The 19,995-nt window shown below is 36.2% G+C and overlaps 1 long non-coding RNA gene and 1 other non-coding gene across 2 annotated transcripts in view; both read left to right on the plus strand.

Moving 5' to 3' along the window:
• The first annotated feature begins 671 nt into the window (after positions 1–671).
• On the plus strand, positions 672–743 carry Trnag-ucc (transfer RNA glycine (anticodon UCC)). Its single transcript has one exon. It is a non-coding gene; the product is annotated as a tRNA-Gly (tRNA).
• A 14,917-nt stretch (positions 744–15,660) lies between these two features.
• Positions 15,661–19,995, plus strand: part of LOC133523737 (uncharacterized) — a 191,245-nt gene continuing 186,910 nt past the window's right edge. Inside the window, exon 1 of the long non-coding RNA XR_009800274.1 lies at positions 15,661–16,945. This is a non-coding gene — a long non-coding RNA (uncharacterized LOC133523737). The remainder of the gene's footprint in view (positions 16,946–19,995) is intronic.

Here is a 19,995-nt window from a genome sequence, read left to right on the forward strand (position 1 = left end):
TGACAGCGGGGGAAATAATAAGTATTTTTGTGGAAAATGTATTAATTTGGGGAGGACGCTCCCCTGCTTGTAAACATCTTCAGTGAGCTTGTTCAAATATAATTAGATCCAAAGATTTGTAATAATTACGTGTGATGAGAGGTCACAATAACAGCCACGTAAATGAAAATAATTTAGTTTGAGCTACACCAGTTACCTATCCTACGAGTATTATGTAGTAATACGCAAATCCTTGTTTCACTTTATGCACTGTTCATTAAATACCTAGGTTGGTAATTACGATTCTGGCAATCTTAAGAGCTATGTCAAATTCTACCTAGTTTTCTGAACTAAACATTATCTAACTACTACTACTAAACTTTAATAAAAACTAAACAGTATCTACTTTACTATCTTTAATTTTTTATGTAAATTTATTTCATGGAAATACATACTAAAATATATTACTATCTGTTTTAAAATAAGACTAAGAAAATAATAATATGTCGTGACGGTTGGCTAGTTAAAATTTATCATCGCCAATTATCATTAATTCCTTATATCACGAATTTATTATCACGTTTGATGTCAATGAACTTGTTAATTGAACACTGTTTAAAATATTTTATTTATCATTACTTTCTTTATTTGCTCAACCAATATAATGGCAAATTTCGCCACGCAAGTCAGATGCGTTGGTGGTGTAATGGTCAGCATAGTTGCCTTCCAAGCAGTTGATCCGGGTTCGATTCCCGGCCAACGCACTCTTTTTGCTTTTTGTTTTCTAATAACTCATTATTATTTTGTTCAAATTTTAAAGGTAGTTTTTTAATAAAGCCTAGTTTACTTAAAGGCAATTTAAGAAGAAAAAAAGTATCTAAGTAGATAGACGAGCGTCGACAGTGTCGAAAAAGTGCAAACACTTCAAAAGTAATTTTGAGGCGTTCTATACCTATTTATTCTGGCAGGGATTTCATTTACGATGAAATGTTGACATTGTGTCCATCCCGTCACCCGAAGACATCTTATCGTCGGGAAATCGTCTTGTTTTCTGATTGGTCGTGACATCGCCAACATGGTAACTTGATGTCTCTAAATATTCCGGAAAAAATATATTTGTAAATTTTCTTCCACAAAAAAATTCTGTCGGCTATTGATAAGGGTATTATTAAATTGGTCAGCCAATTCATCATTTATCGATTAGCTATCAATCCCATAACTGCATAACTGCTAGATTTGTTTGCATAGCAAATTACATATAAGATGATGAATGAAGTAACATTTTGGTATGCTCACCAACATTAAGATGTTATTTTTAAAAACTGCTACGTACTTTTAATCTTCGCTTACGATGGGGCACGACGCACGTGTGCGTGTGTCTATTGTGAAATAAATAAGTAAGTAGGTAACTCAAACGAAATTCTTAGAGAAATATCCGTACACCGAGCTTTGATTGGGACCTAGTCGTTGAAAACATTAAAATAAAATATTTCGTTTCTAGCGTGGTGCAAAAATAAAAATAATAATTCTCAGTGTGAAACCTAAATATAGGTATCGATTGTTATAGCAAGTAAAACCCGCATTATGGTCACCCTATTTCGCGTCCCCACGTTGACACGTCTGCAATTAAGCTCAAATTGCGCGGAATCCTGCCTGTTTGCTTGCAGCGCCGGAAATTGTCTACTGTCAATATTAGGGCTGACTGTACCCCAACTATAGATTACTTGCCACCAGTTCCCGCAATAGAAGTTTTTGTTTCTGAAAAGTGAATTTGGTTGGGAATATAAACGCGCCGATTGCGCTATTAGCGGATTAGCAAAGCAATAATTGTTTTATTTTTAAAACGAACACCGCTCTGTCAATGCATCCGTTAGTGCCTTATTACTGGGTCTTATCCAAAATATCCAAGGGTGTAGATTACTGCCCGAACACGTATAACAGCTATTGAATACTTAATATTAATTTTTAATTTGTTGCTCGGCTTCTCCATTAAACAATTGAATGTGTTTAGGGCTATGCGTAGTGGGCAGAGAAAGCGCGTTTGTAGAAGCAAGTTCATCAGTTCATCACGAGACTGGTTTTATCCTAGTTATTTGGGGTTTAGCGATAAACATGGGGCGAGTCGTTCTATATACTTTATCTATTGAGACATATTCTATGACCCTTACACAACTCCTTCCACTCCCCTAGCAGTCTTGACTCGAACTCTGAGGACCATATGTTAAGGTGCAAAATTGCGGAATTTCCTTATCGAGGGTGCAACGCGAATTGGCAGTAGTTTTCTCGGTCTTATAATTGTGTATGATGGTCCTGTAGTTTGGGGGGTAGACAAATATTATGTGTAATGGTGTGTGCTCAATCAACTAATACAACATTCGGACCGGCAGAGATAACATTTAAGCCATCTTATGTGAAGTCGGTAAACATATAAACGGTTTAAAGTGGTTTAGGGTGAGAATCCAATCGTGAAGTGACCGTAATGAAAACGAGCGAATAATTGATTATATGGGTAAGTTTTTCGTAGATTTTTGCTTTCTGTTACTTTATTCATTAATAGTCTCTGATCTGATAATAACAGATAAGTAGGTAGCCGTTAATATTTATTGTAGTTACTTGGATGGATGGTAGCCAAGAACACCAAGGTGTGGTGACATTCACACCAATACCATTTAAGGCCAGATATTTAATAACTACTTTCAATATTGACCTGGTATTATTTTCATTTCGAGCATCAGAAAACTAGAAAAATACCAAAATAAATAACTTTGCGCAAACTTATTAAAATTGTAAAATTCTCACCTTCCTGGCGTTGTCCCGGTCTTTTGTTACGGTATGGGAGCCTGTAGTCCGCTTAGGAACTAATCCCAAGAATTGGCACTAAAATCGTAAAATGTAGCGAAATAACCTAGTCGTTTTCCGTCTTTCTAAGAAATTGAATTTCAAACGCTTGTAAAATAATCTAACCCGTCTACAGGGACACATATTAGCAAAACGGTCTGAATAGGCTGTGCCATTTGTTTCCAACGACGGCAACATTATAAAGGGTTAATTTTCACCCCCAGGACCGGGCGCTTTGTTAGGCCAAAGGGCAAGCCCGCCATTTTACTCAATTAGCTGTACATAAATATGTTAGACATTGATATGTTTTGGCTTTTATAATTATATTATAGTCTGTCAAACCAATTTAACTGTCACAGTAAGAATAGAGCAGTAAGAGAATTTTATTTTGGTGTCATTTTGGATCTGATACGCAATCAGCAGAATAGGGTTGGGGTATTCTTATTTTTATTTTATTTTTGTTGCTGTATGATTTTTTCTGTGACGTTATAAATTAATTTTAATTTTATTTTACTAAATATAGGTAGGGTGTTAATTTTATTTTACTAAATATAGGTAGGGTGTTTTTTTAGATGTTTCGTAATACAAATGGTCCAAAAAGTTGACTTCGGTCCTATTTACTGCAAAAACGATGGTAAGTTCTAACTTATCCAGATTTTTCCATTCCAGTACCTACCTATGCTAAAAGTTTGCATCTCCTTAAAATAAGTACTTAATTATAAGAAAATGTTTGCATATGTTCCACCCAGGTAATTAGATTAAAACGTGTTAATACAACGCAGAACACAAAAGCGGCACAGAAATAAGTACCATAGCACAGTATTTTTACCAACCTTTTACAGTGGCTACCGGATAAAATCAACGTCTTTCCACTCTGAGCGTCCAGTTTAAACCAGCGCCATATGTTTCTGTCTGGTTTTGCGATGATTTATCGGTTATATTTGAGTTAATAACGACCAAAAACAGCGTTTCGTAACGGCGATGTCAATTTGACATGTTGGCGTTTTCACACTATTTGATACGCTATCCAGTATAAAATACAGCGATGCCTAGGTAGAAATAGAAAGTAAGTTGGTAGAAGTCTAAGTCTAAGTATCCTTACTCTAACACTGAAGGCAGTTGCACTATAAAAGTATCTTTGATATTGTGATTTTCTTAAACCAGTATATTCTATGAGGACCAGAGATTTTCGACAGCAATTCTACGGTAGTGGATATCCATCTTATACCATAGCGACGCCTTAAAAGAAGTATTTATCCTTCATTTCACAATAAATGCATAGTTAATAACGACCAACAACAGCCAGCAGTTCTTGACGGCAGTGTGTATCCGGCATTAACTAGCTTTTCCACGCTAGTATAAGCGACAGCATCGTCTTGAAAGAAGTTTTTATCCTTCCTTTCATATTTGAATGCAGTTAGACTATCTCTGTCTGGTATTGCGATGTCAAACAGAGATACGCAAATGGGCTGAAAGGATCTGGGTCGCGCCTGTGGCGCCGCCTGCCGGACTATTCTAGAACTGAGATGTCTTCTGACGACGAAGGATAAACCACATAACTTTTTAAATACCTTCAATGAAAACAAAAATATAATCTACAATTTTACATAACACAGGATACGACCAAATGACCCGTACCCCTAGTGTAAATTTAATCGACATCATAACGTGACGAACGCGTTTGCGTTAAGTCTCATTTTGTATAGGATTTTGAGTTTCCTAAACGTCCCGCTTGGCGCGCTCTTTCTAAATCACATACAAAATGAGACTAAACGCAAACGCGTACGTCACGTTTCGAAATCGAATTTATTTACACTAGGGGTACAGGTACCTAGTATCTAACTAAGTTCGTCATTTTCTTATATCATCGCATTTTGAGGCCACCACTTTGTCAATATGCCAAAATAGCCAAAAATATGTAGCTACAACACGACTTATATATAAAGCTAGTGTCGTACATATTTTTGGCAATATGTCCATGTCTCTATTTAGTACTTTGACTGTACTGCTAGGATTTTTTATTTTAGACATTTTAAAATGGAACGTCCTAAGAAAGTGACTTACTTTGAAAGTGATGCTTTATGAAACCTATCTCCTCAAGACTTCCTTCTCAAGACTGACCTAATTCGAGAAAAATATTTCCTGGAAATGTACAGGTCTACTTACTTAACCGAAAGAGCTGAATCAGTAACCATTCATAAATATTATCTCATCTCCAATGTAACATATTTTCACACTATAAAACACTTAAGAAACCTCAAGACGCACCAGAATAGGCGCAGGGAATGAATTCCTAGACGCAAACAGACGCGACCGCCATGTTTATGCAGCCCTACCACGGCCACTCGAACGGAGCCAGCTACTAGCGATTTACCGTAGTACAACTGCAAGATTCTGCATGATGTTGTATAATGCAAAGTCGCTTGGCCAAAATTGGCGGCAAAAACAATCTTAAATAAATATCTAACTGACTTTAAAATAGGAAACCTTTATACGAAAAGAAATCAAGCGGAAAGTTACAAATAACAGGGCCATATATCGATTTTTTTTTACTTGTTTACTACATATTCGGCTATGAATTTTACCTCCTGCTGAACATATCCTCTCTCACAAGAGCTTATGCTTATGCTTATGCTCAACTTAGCTGCACTTTTGATTAATTGGAATAAGTGGACGGACTTAGTCAACAAGTGGCTGGCATGCAACACAAGAGCTGGATACCTATAGCATGTAGATGTGCAAATACAGAAACTACTAAATAATACACTAATAAATTTAAATACGATAATTATCCAAGGTAAACTATGAATACAACACGAATTTTAAGTTACAATAGGTACTCCAATTACCTCAGAAGACCCTTAAACGAAAGAAGAACTTTTAACTGATTTAATGCTAACGTATTTTCAATACTCAACATCTTTCACTGCTTATTCGACTATAAATTTCATGTGCAGCTTTAGCATGTCCTCGTGTACTCAAGACGTTAAAGCGCTCGTGCATATGTTCAAGTTAGCTGCACTTTTGACAAATTGAGCTAAGTTGCATGCACCTACGTAGTCAACAAGTGGTAACGCAAGAGCTGAATATATCAAGTTGACATGGAAATATGAATCCGAGAAATTCTAATACGAAGATGTGTTCTGACCATGCGTAACAACCGTAAGTGACATTCGGAAATTTGTTTGAACTAAGAATTTATTAAGAGGGAATACGGTCTATATTTGATTGGGTTTTTGAATGACTGTGAAGGCTGTTATAAGGTGGGGTAGTATTGCCGAGAAGTGAATAGAAGAGGGTCATCGGTCAACGGAGTTTGTAGGACTAACCATTAGTCTAGATAAGCGAAAACGTGCACTTCCATGGAAATATCCATATATATAGTAAACACTGGATCCCTTCGTATGACATAATTATTGAAAGTCATATAATTTAATGATAGTCAGATTATCATTAGTCATAACCGTTAAGTTTTGACGAATTTTCTTTAGGTTATCCTATAGATAGGTTAAGTTAGGTTAGGTTTGTTTTATAGGAATCCTGAAAAATTACGCGTTTCTGAGAAAAACCGAATTATGACTAACGAAAATGCGGACAAACAATACGTTATGACTTAAAACTTTATGGCAAATAATAGAGATCCAGTAAACGCCCCTATAATGGGACTGGCACCAGTAATGGAATGGTACAGACAAATCATGCGAAACAAGTATTTACCATCAGTTTTTTAACGCTGGCAACATTTTACCATAAACAAGAGCCAAAGAGCTGCTTAAGTTTAATTTTTCATTGATAATTGTTAGTTTGAAAATTAATGACGCCATACATCCCATGACTGGAGCATATAAACACAGTTTTAATTTGTTAATAATATTGAAACCAATAATTGAAATACATAGAAAACATTAAGGACGAATGGGACATTCAACTTTTAACGCATAAAGCTGCAGAATTTTTATAGGTGTCAGTGAAATATCAGAAATACTCCAAATTTTCTCTTAAATGTCCCATCATTGGTGCCGTTAACGATTAGTCTGTGCCCGCCGTTTGTGACATTTTCCCATTATTCAAACTCTGTTCAAATCCAGAAGGGCTACTTCCTCGTACAAATAATATATTAGTGTCCGTGCGTACGTATTTTTTTTGCGCCCTAACTCTTAAATTGACCAAAAAAAATCTCAAAAAGCAGACGAAGGGGCATAGCTGCGATTAATATCCATCGCCATATTTCCAGAGAGGAAAATGGGGACTATGATTGTATGGAGAATCGGCCGCGAGCGGTCGTCCACTTTTCTCTTAAGTTTTCTACATGCCTCATCAAAAATATTCTATGGCTTACCTGTGAAAATGATACAGACAGGCAGACAGAATTCTGTCTATCTGTCTGTAACATTTTCATAGGCAATTGCCTATATTGGCAATAGTAATAATTAGTCATGGATTAGGGTCTATGTGCAATTTTCTTCGGACTTTTCTTTTTGATACGTAGAAAAACCTGCATAGGTACTGTTTTTTATTTCTAAAAATAACTACTATACTTACGTAATTATGAGTCTACCTTACCACTATCCTTAATGATTTGGAATTTGACAGAATTTTCTTCTTTAAAAAGAAATAATCCCGACTAATTCCGCATAACACGGAGGTAAGTCTTGAAATATCCGTTTCCGCTTTTAGATCCGCGGATGTTGAAAATTCAGCGTCCGTATTCGCAACATGCTGTGTAACACGTCAATGGCGCTGCGTCAAAGCTGAGAGGGCTAAAGGTTATGACTCACATAACTCCGCGACCGAACTAGGAAATGCAAGTGGTAATACTCGTATTTATAACCTCCCCTTTTTTGGTACGGACGGCTAAAGAATGGAATGCGCTCCCGCCATCTGTATTCCCTGATAATTATGACCTAGGTCTCTTTAAAGCAAGAGTGAATAGGCTACTACTAAACCGGTGAGCTCCATCTTAGGCCCTGTCTTCACTTTCCATCAGGTGTGACTAGAGCCAATCGCCGATCAGTTTTTAATTAAAAAAAAAAACAAGAAATAACAATAATTTATATACATTTTTTACCGATTTGAACTCCGTATACCAGATGACATCATTCGCTTTCCATTATTTCCACATCCCATGCAATGCACACGTATACCCTGACAAAAAAAAGAGAAATAAAAAAAGAGGTATACTCTGACAAAATTGTGTCAGTAGCAGTAGAATAAAAACACTCCTTCATCCCTTTTTTTAGGGTGATAAGGCTAGCGTAAAAGAAAGATAGTAGGTATGATTCTCGCTGCTTAAAATGCTTCAATGACAACCAATCCTGGTCCAGTTCAACTAAAGATGGTCTAGGATTGGTAAGATCAGATTTTTTTTGACAGAAACAAACAAATATGGTTGCCTTCATCCCATGATAGTAAACGGTCAATTTACAAGACGCACTTCTGCGTTATAGTAATTGTGACATATAATTAAAAGAAGGCTCGACCTCTAAGTAAAACATAGCCGACAGCACATCAGACATTGACTCTCATAAGATGAGTGCTTACACCAATTCATGGGATTCTTAGGTCGTATGGACCTGACTAATTTAATAAGCCGTGGCAATAAGTCCGCAAAACGAACGATGACAACAGGTGGATATGTATGTACATATATATCGCAGGATTAAGTCGTGTGTGAGATAGATGTCATTGAACAACTGTATAAATTTACGAGATAAATTAACAATCTCATGCCCGATATGACATCGCGGCGCACATTTAAATAAATGAATATTTTGTAATTTGTAAAATTTAGATGTATGATATATATTTTTTCCTATGTATGGACTTGAGGGCGGTGTAGATGTATGTTAGTCTACAAGGCATTTGCAATAAGGGCTTTATTGCCCGATTCTAATTAAACTAAATTATTAAATACATTTCCTGTATAAGTAGAAGTGTGCACCAACCTCAAACCGTCAATGGCGCCGCGCCTCAAAGTCGAGAGGGCTAATTCCGCTCAAAGCGGGATAGCGGGTAATTACCATCTCGCCGACGTATTGTTACGTGATTCTTTAAAGACTTCAAAGGAAATCCTCAATTTGACACGTAGCTTTACACGCTGTACTGCTCGTACGTACATAAACCACATGCCTATGTACGAGCTTAATAGTCTGCCTTTGTCAAGGTCTCACTTTATAAAAATGATAGAGACTTTCAAAAGGAGACTTGGACAAGGAGAAGGATACACTATTGGTAGGAAACGCATGGATGCCGTTGAAATTTGCCACTGGCGGAAAATGCTAGGCATACCTTTGATTGAACCCCGGACTAACGTGTCAATACTCAAGGAGATTGGACTATCGGAGTAACCACCTCTCAACCACATGTCTCGTGAGAATTATTGAATTGTTTGGACATCAGGAAAACGGAGGCTGTCTTCAACAACCTGGACAAACTTATGATTACGGTGGGTTCGGTGGAAGGAAAGAGATGAAACAGGTCGCAGTCAAACGCGATGGTCCGACCAGGGGGCCAAGATGACAATCGTTAATTAAAAACGCTGATCGGAACATAAAAAGAACCTTCATTAAGAATAAACTTAAAGCTCCTATCATCTCGATGCATTTTTTATTTTACATTTGGCGTTTGTCCCCCTAACTAGTCAACAAATCGTTGTCTATCCAGGTCCATGATGCCTTAAGTTCCAAGGGATCGAAATGCCTGGAAATCTACCATCCAGTATCATTTGTGATCCACGGAGACAGTCACGACCCTCAGCACTGAGGAGAACGAAGCAAGGAGAGATAATGAGCGCCTAGATTTATGTTCTAATCTGACTTTACGATTCCTGAAAATTAAGGTCTTTGGCAAAACAAATGCTTCCAATTTTGATAATAACGTCCGCCGACGTCGAGAGTCACAACCTAAAATTGGGTTCCAGTATGATTCACGTTCGAAAACTTTTGGGTTTTAGTGTATTTATCACTTTTATATGTGTCAATGAGTCAAGGAACCATTGCCACCGCGTGTCATCGGCAATTAATATACCCTTTGTCTTCTGACCCCTCAAATTATAAAACGTTTAATTACGTAGTGTCCTTATTTCTTCCCCAGACAGATATTTTCTTCATCTCGATGCATGAACCCTCCTAATTGAAGGGCTACTGCGGTTGTAATTAAATAGCATTTAGGTCTGTCCAGGGGTGCAACAAAGAGACAAGTTGTTGTGATAATTAAATACAATAACCTTGTTATATTGCAATTAAGGCCATTTAGGTCTGTCCTAATACTCCAAGTCCATATAGCGATATATTTTTAAGTCACATTCATGTAGTACTGTTACGACTGATAAAAAATTAAGTGCACCCTTTAACCTGCCCAAAGCTTGTCAGTAATAATGATCCACTTCAAACCGCCGGCCGATTGCACAAACTCATAATAAGCATCATAAATATTCTTCCGAAAATTGAACTATCAAACCAACCTCAAACACAAGTGGCTTTCATTAGAAAACAAGCGTTGAGACAAAAAGAGTGCCACCCCTACTTGAACGCGCACTAGTGCTTGTTCGTCCATTGCTGAGTTACTTTGAGTTGTTGGAATCAACGTAGGTTTAAAACAGCAATGTATACTTGAGTAGTGAGGTGAGTAGGGCTGCCCCCTCTTCCTCGTGTCGCACCCTCTTTTAAAAGCCATTACGACCGCCTTTGATCTCCCGCCGACTGTGATTGCGTCGCATCGACTGCCCTCTTATAACTATTTCGTGTATAACGTGTTATTTTTGATTTGCGATACCTTTCAGGTGACAAGCTAACTTATTCTAATTTAAATTTAAACTGTGAAAAAAGAGACTTTTACAGATGGGTGTGAGGAAGCCTTAATTTTAACTGTCTATTTTTATCAGATGAATCTGTAATTTAGAATTTTCCTAAAATTATTCATGTTGGCTCATTGCTGTGGTCTAATATTTACCCTACTATGCTATGCATAATGGCCACTGAGAAAAATATTTCATGTATTGTATCGGAGCAAAATCTAAATCATTTTTAGGACAAAGATACAATGATTATTAAATCATGATGGCTTAGATATCCGCATCGGAACAATGAAAATCATTCTTAAAATATAGAAAAAGTTAAGTTTACTTAATAGAGCACATGTAATAAGAATACAATACAGACATAAATCATAATAATGTTTAATTCTGAAATCACACTGAAATTGTCTGCACTAGTCGGGCAAAAATATAACTATTATTTGTAGATCGTAACATAATATTTTATTTTAATCGTCAGGAACAATCTATCTTCTTATTCGTATACTCTTGTCAGACTAGTCGTGGTCATAGAGGTCGTTGTACGGCCTTTTTGTTGTTTCCCGCATAGATATCTATATTATCTATGTTTCCCGTGTTTCCCGCCATCTGCCATCATTTTCTATTTAATGCTTTCCGCACGCACATATTTACAGTTGACCCGGTAAGAACTTTGACTTGGTTGGTCCATCGCATTAAGGCGCGCAATCCAGGTCTTGTACCTGCAATAATATGTTATTCTTAAAAGGCCGCAAAAATATGTGATTCGCTCTTATGACTATACAAATAAGCTCGTGTCAGATATTTTTGCGGCCTTCGTTGTGTAACATATTATTACAGGTGACTACCATCCACTCTGCCCTGAACAACAAGCCTCTCCATGGCGTCGTCTATAAATAGAGGTTTTTCCATGTAAATTTCCTTACATGTAAACCGGGCATCTTGCCAAAACTTTTTGACAGTTCCGAACTGTGTCACTGGCACTCATCCTGGTAATGGCCCGTCAAGGCTTTCAGCTTTGACATGTGCATGTTCAAACTTTGACGTAACGTCACATCAAAGGGTAACAAGGATTGGTAGTACAAAGGAGAACAAAAAATATGATTTGTGTTTTTGAGAGTCAGGAAATTCAGTTTTTGCTTTGAAGTAGATTTGTGTAATGAATAATAGGTTAGTTGTAATAACCTGTCACAGTATTTTACAGTGGCAACACAAAAAAGAGTTCTGTCACCAAAGAGGTCATGTAAAGAACGCGTGTTATAACCCTGAATAAACCGTAATTAATTAATTTACAGTTTTATTTGGCTCCAAATCACAACATTAGTATACAATTATATTAATTTCTAATAATGTATCATCCGTCGCATTAACTATTAGTAGTATACAGAACTACCACATAACAGCGGCAACTGCGGAACCTGACATTCGAAAACTCCTTCAATTGCTTTTTCTTACCAATAAAATCAAAGTTCAAATGAAAAATTTCCAATGTCACATACGGTTCTTATGTGTAGTGGGCAGTCTATGGACAATTTATTGCATTGATCAATCAGCGCACGTGGCACAAAATCTTCTTCTACTCCACGCACGAAAACACTATAATTCTTTAGACGCCGGCTTACCATGGGTTCGCCATAAAAAAAAATTAAAAAAATTACATATATTTATTGAACCTGTTCGGAAAAATCCAAGATAACTGGTTAATGCGATCTGTAGAGGAGAGGATCTGTCCAGCTGGGACATAGAAACGGAGAACTTCCTTAACGCTCGGTCAATTAATTTTAAATATGGCGCTGGCAGCTGTTATCTCATAGAATACTGTGAAATTTTTTGAACCCGTGTATTACGTCCTTAAACTACGTCCACAAGAGAGGTATGGGCATTGTGAATGTCATCTCGCTTTGTGTGGTAGGGCACAGCCAGTGGATTTCATTCCAGTTCTAGAGCAGAGCCCAACTGGGGAAGTACCTCCACCTTACAGAAAACAGCAGCCAAATAACACTAGACCCTACTCATAGTGTTGTGTTCCTGCCGGTGAGTAAGGTTGCCAGAGCTCAACGAGGGGGGGCGGGTTTAGGGTCGGCAACGCGCATGTCACTCCCCTGGAGTTGCAGGCGTACATAGGTTACGGAGACTGCTTACCATCAGGCGGGCCGTATGCTTGTTTGCCACCGACGTAGTATAAAAAAAAAATCTACTCAAGAAAGTTTTAATGAACTCTGCTTACAAACGCATTGGTGTAACTGGACATAAATCTTTTCTTACTTCATACATACAGTGAAATATGTAATATGTATTTCATACAATTTTTTATTTTTTTTATTCTTTGACATTTGGAGAACCTTTACACCTCCAAATCTTATTATTGTGTATTATTATTTTTCTCAGACCGTGGGGACCTTATACATCTCCAAACTTAATGTATTAACCGTGGAGACTATACGTCTCTGTCATATTGTATAATATACTTGACTTGGTACATACTAGTTATGTACAGAATGTAGCATTAGTTTATGAGACTGCTAGTTTAACAGTCCAGACGCGGTTTATTTATTTAGTATAAATTTTATTTTGACACTTGGAGAGACTTTACACCTCCAAATTTTATTAGTATTAGTACTCTGACATTGGGGACCTTTTACATCTCCAGATTTAATGTGTTTTTAACCATAGAGACTATACATCTCTATTGTATTGTATTAATTATTTATTTTAAGATTATTATTATGTAATGTTTGCCCAGGTATTGGCTGTTGTATTTATAAATGTTGTTATGTATTTTTCATGTCACTATATGATGTTACTATAAATGTTGTATTGACTTGTAAAAGAGCCCTTGGGGCCTACTTGCAGAATAAATTTTTGAATTTTGAATTTTGAATTTGAATTTTGAATTTTGAAATGCAATAAAAACGGACTCGAATTCGACTACGCTAGTAACATAGGAGCATCATACTAAACTTAGCAGCATGAAAACTTAATAATTTGTGTACAAATTGTTTATAAACTCCCGATTAATACGTTCAAATTATCATCAAACGTTATCTACTATACAAACTCGTTGCTAAACTCGAAAAACTCCAAACTAGTCGCACACGCTCGAAGAAACTCATCTGTTGAGCTCACGGCATCTATACTCCAAGTATCCCGTCTCCAGTGGAATCGAAAAGTTTGCTGCGAGATCTCTTTGGAGCGCGGCAAAGGGAATGTGGAATGACGGTCGTGTGGTACAAGGGACTAGTGAGACGCGACTTTATTTGTAAAAAAAGTACGGTTTTGGTTTGGTCTTCGCGAAAACTCCGACCGTGCTATATATTTAGATTTTTTAGTACCTACTTAATTATAGATTACTCTGGTCATTTTTAGTATTAAATCTCTTCTGACTTATACCGTTATTCAAAAACGCCTCATTTATAATAGTAAGGTATTCATCGTTTTGTCCTTATCTGAGATTAAATATAAATAAACTAATTGAGGCTTGTAAAGTTTTATAAATAAGGAGTGTTGCACACTCTTTGCAGCATCAGGCTTATTTTTAATATTTGTCTATTATAAATTCAAATTCAAAATTGACTTGAATAAATTGGCATTCTGATTACTTTAGGTTACATATTTATAATAATTGGTTGTGTCGTTGATGTGATTTCTTTTTATTGTAAATATTTATTAAATTAATGTTCGAAGGTATATTCCACCCTTTTATCCATTACAGTCCACCATTCCATACCATCTTTTGAAGGGTTAATGTTTTCGGTTTTACATGAATGCACCATTTGTGTAGCAAAATTATTTCTTTCAATAACGTACAAACAGCTTGAACGATCAGATTTATTAAATATTAGAAATATAGCCTATATCTCGTGCTCGAACCCACATATGCGAAAAACAATTTTATAATGATTGTTTATGTCCGTATGTATGTATTGTAAGTCCGCTATTGTATCTTTAACAACCTTATTTTGCCACCTATCCTGACACCTGACCTATATACCTGCAGACAATCTACTTACCTTCTATATCACCAATTTCATTGCGTCGTATTACTCTTATACTTTTTGCTAATTAACTTAAATATAATGAATTTTAAAAAATGTATTACCGATGTGTTAAAACAAGTTATGACCTAATTTTGGTAATGTTGACGTGGTGGTTCCGATTACAAAACAAAATATCTGTATTTTATGAAACTCGCTAGTTACCAATGGCTTGCACCAGCGTTTCAAGTGCGGCTTCCCTCGATCCCGACAATGAGCCCCCGCAGCACGGATCTAGATAACCAGCAATCAAAGGAAATACTCTAAACATGCGTTTGTGACAGAGCGAGTTATAAGTACTACTACATAGTTACCTATACTTAGTCAGGTCATAAGTTCTGTCACAAAGGATGTGACTGATAAAAAAGCTATAGGTACAGATCCCTTATTATTCATGGGTTGAAAGCTTATTTAATGATGAATTACTTACAATATAATTTAACGTAATTTGCTGTCTGACTTTTGCATGATTCTATGTAATATTTGGAAAAATGTTATAAAAAACGTGCAACAATACTCGACCTGTTCATTTTATTTCATTTATTTATTTATGTTTACCCTGGAAGAGTGTAGCAATACATGAAAATGAAAATGAAAAAATTTCTGGATTAGGCCTAGTTTCAGAGATAATTAAATGTTTTTCGAAACCATTCTTTCGCCATAAGTCTGTACAAAACACATTTTTGACTGCGGTATTGCCACTTTGAGGTTTAGTCTGGACCACGTCTGGACATACCTATTGATTGACATCGAAAAATTAAAAAAAAAATATTTGAGAGGCTACCCCCAAAAAAAAACTTTTTAGTTAATTTTAGGTTATGTGTTTATCAAGAAAAATTACGTTTTATGTACAGGAGTGTTCAAAAAAAGGGAAAAAAAACAAAACAATTTTTTTTTTTGTTTTTTTCGAATTCGATTTTTTTTCGAAAAAAAAAATTCGAATTTCACAAAAAGTCATATAACATTTTTTGCTTCTGTTGCCATCAGGAATGCACCGTTAAAAATGTTAAAATCTCTCGCAATGCTCACGGGCACCTTGTAGTTTAGGTAAATATTTGCTAAATTTTGAGCCATGGGGGTGCAAGTATAGCTTAGTAAAACTTTCGACGAAAACTATAGCGAACATGATCGGTTGAGCCGTTATTGAGTTTTTGCAAAAAGTCTTCCCTTAGTATAAGTGCTGCCCTATTGCATCTTAAACACAATATGATATCACCTAAATAGCCCGCGTTCAAGACAGCCTATTGTGATAAGCGGGTAACTACGGAACCCTACACTGAGCATGGCCCGACATGCTCTTGGTTGGTTTATTTACTTGTTAGGATATTTTTTTTCTTGCTAACAAATATCGCTTAAAAAAGTTGCCGTTATCTATCTTTCTGTGACACTGCGATATCCAATAAAAATTCTACCTGATATGTGTCATGTAAGCGGCCTCCTAGGAGGACTGAACCCAACCTTGAAAAACTTCAATGAATTCCCCAAATACGGTATCGCATGCTGTTTCGCATAGCGTCTTCAACTCAAGATCGATTCTTTATGGGTTGCCTGACGTCCCAGACGCAACATGCACCCTTACATTACCTTTCCCTACTACTACCATCCCCCTCTAACCCACATAACTGTATATACCCCTCGCATTTTGTGCAAACGTCATTGCGTGGCGCATTGTCTGCCTGAAAACACAAACAGATATCGACTTTAGTTACCACCAATTATGGTTTAAATTAGAAGTGGCATTTGACTTAGAAAGGAAATTGGCATTTACATGAACAGGAGAAAAGCGAGTTTTCCACAGCAGAATTCGAAAATGGAATAGAAACGTATAACCCAACCGAGTTATGTTTGCCTTGCGGCGTGACAATCTAACTCCTTATCTTCATGAAATACGGCTGTTATTTATTTGTGGATTAGTTTCGTAAGTGCATTATTAAGTTTGTCCCTTTGTGCCTCCGCCGCGCGGTCGCATTCGATGACATGTACGGGCACGCGAACGTTTTTGTTCCATTTTCAGTTTTTTAAATTACGTTCATCGATAAGTGAACTTTTTTTAATGGCATCCTACTTAGTAGTGGCCAGTGCGCGTTAACATGTAGTATTTAATATAATTAAAAAAAAAAACATATAAACTAAAGTAAGCGAGGTTAGAATCGGTTGTGAATTGTCGGTGGCCTGTAATTTTGTATACGAGTAACATATCTAGTTCATAATTAGTAAATTAGTGTTCTAATTAGTTTTAACCTAGTTCTATCATAGTTAAGTGCTTCGAATTCAAGCAATAACAAAACGCGAACAAACTAAGGTGAGTCCATTTTTTTTAAATTATATTTAAATTAAATAGTTAAATTTAACCTAATTTTGTTATGAATTGTGATTGAAATAGGAATGAATTAGTGTAAATGTTGAAAAAGGCTGTGCGGCGTGGGTTCGTTGACCTCGTTGTCATGGCGACGGGCGGGTTCGGGAGGCGGTTGTAGTGTTTGCATCCGACTGCTTGCAGGTTAGGTTTGAAACATGTTAAATAATTGTATTGGACCTCTACAACTGACATCTACTACTACAGATTGTTTGTTATAAAATGTTATATAACATCGTGTGATTCTTGTGACAGGCATAGCATGATAGTATTGATAGTGCTTTATTATGTTGTCCCTGTCACACGATGTTATATAATATTTTATAACAGCCCATGTGGGAGCACCATTAGCCGCATCTCAAACACTCTTTCTTTGAACTTTATTTTTCTACTTTAGAAATTATATTATTAGTCATGAAGCCCAGTTTTCAGGGCTCAGTAAGGTCGGTAACTCACCATGCTACTTGTTATGTATAAACATTGGGCCAATTTTACCATAATATGTACATACGGCCCGATTCGAAGAATGATTAAGACACGTTTAATATATTGGAAAGATCTTTTAGACATGTCGAAATTGACGTTTATTTCGATTCCGCTGTGATCCCAATTAGATCTATTTACGATATATTAACGTCAAAGTGACATTGGTTGCCCGAATCGACCTGCTTCTGTCAATTATACGACATACAAACTATCGCATCTCATTCTTCGAATCGGGCCGATACTAAGATTCTGGTTCCAATGTTTGGCACATATCGGTCTCCCTAAAGACAGACGTTTGTTGGCAGAAGGACGAAAAAGGACCCGGGTATGTCCTTAAACTACGCCCAAAAGAGAGGTATGGGCACTGTGAATGTCATCTCGTTTTGTGTGGTAGGGCACAGCACAGCGGATGTCAACTGGAGAGCCTGCCTGCCTGGAGTGCCTTACAGAAAACTTGAAAATTCTACAGATGATGTATTTCTGTTGCCGCTATAACAACAAATACTAAAAAAAGAATAAAATACATATTTAAGGGGGCTCCCATACAAAAAAGTGATTTTAGATAATGGTACGGAACCCTTCGTGCGCGAGTCCGGCTTAGCCGATTTTTTATTTTATTTTGCCACGAATAAACGCTCTCTATTCTATTCTCTCTAAACATGGGCTATTCAGTAACAATCGGTTTAATTTCAATTAAATGTAACTATCACTTTTAATTCTATTTTGAATAGAGCGAAAGGGAACATGATACTGATAAACAATCTATTTAAAACTACTTTCTGCCCGTGACTTCATGTGTATCATAATAGCATGATGATGTCCGTAATAATTTTATGTGTTTCCGCAGGACTGGTCGCAGATATGGAGATACCTAATCTTAATCAATACCAAATTTAATTTAAATCAGTTCTGCATTTAAGCTTGTTATTTTCCCATTTATAATGTTAATTTAAACACTGCGAGTTGTGTACAAGTTATATCACTTAAAAATCTACTTTTAGTCTTCTAAACCTCGAACAGGCTTCAGCAGGCCAGAGTCAGGGCTCGATATTTCGTAGTAATGGTAGTAAATGTAGACACAAATGACACAATACACACCCCTACAAATGTCTTACTAGCCTTCGCCGTAGCATTATCGTGCTTGTTACGGCCCGATTCGAAGAATAATTACGACACGTTTAAGATCTTGGAAAGATCTTTAAAATATCGACAGCTAAACGACATGTCAAAACTGACGTTTATTTCGATTCCGCTGTGATCTCAATAAGATCTAACTACGATATTTGTAACGTCAAAGTGACATTGGTTGCCCGAATCGAGCTGCTTCTGTCAATTATACGACATACAAACGATATCTAAATGAGAACTTATCTAACCCATTCGGTGACGTAGCGCTACGTCGTAGCCGATAACATAGGTCTCTCGGTATGTAGTGGAAATGCTTCGTGGATGCAAAACGACAACGTGTCGTGATTAGCGCTGAATATATACATACAGAGAACGGCAATAGATCGATCAAAGAAAAAAATACTTTTTTAATATTATTTATATATTATAGCGGAATGTAGGAGCAGTAAAACACTTTATTGTACAACATAAATCAATTATACTTTAATAGAATTTAAACTGTCGTGAGACATACTAACATTAAACGAATTTCATGAGTGTAAAGTGGTAATAACATGTCGCGCGAATGATTAAAAACACATGAGTTTATTAAACCGCAAAATTAGTTTAATCACAACTGCAAAAGTTATCCACACGGTTATGCACGTTAGCCTTAATAACAAATTTAATTTAATGCTATTCAATTTATTATGTAATTTATGTATTATTATTATTTATAATTATTTAATGTAATTTATATGATCAATTTATTAATTTTAAAATTTTAATGGCTGTCATTTAATTTAATTTAATTATTTTAATTCATTTTATTTTAAACTGTTGTATATTTCATTTAATTCTAATTTTAAAATCTTAAGTTTGATGTAATTTAGTTATATGGATTCCTTATTGTCCGAAATAATTGATCCTTATTTTATTTTATTTTTATTTTTTAAAAGTACCCACACTTTTGCAGTTGTGTGTAACTTACAAAAATATTATATTATTTATTATCAAAATACTTTTATTTATTTAAAGTACTTAGTCAGGTCACAAGTTTTACAAATAAAATGTCACATACACAATTTTTAAATACACACAAGTAAATTATTAAAAACTAAAGAAAACAAACCTTAAAATAAAATAAAAAACTTAAAACTAAAAATAATTATACGCTTAGCCTATAAAATAACCCCCCCCTGCATTGCACCTGGCCCAAAGGTCCCCATAATGCCTGCAGCATTCCCCCGCTGAACTGCTATGGAGACCTGTTGGACCAAGTACGACCCAGAACGAGGATCACCAACTCTGTCCCGCAAACGCCGGCCTAATTCTCTAAATAATTGGCGGGCTTCCATACCCCACGGCCCCGCGGTCTCTACAGCCACCGGCACAAAGTCGTA

The sequence above is a fragment of the Cydia pomonella genome, chromosome 12 (assembly GCF_033807575.1).
Source record: "Cydia pomonella isolate Wapato2018A chromosome 12, ilCydPomo1, whole genome shotgun sequence".
Classification (NCBI taxonomy): domain Eukaryota; kingdom Metazoa; phylum Arthropoda; class Insecta; order Lepidoptera; family Tortricidae; genus Cydia; species Cydia pomonella.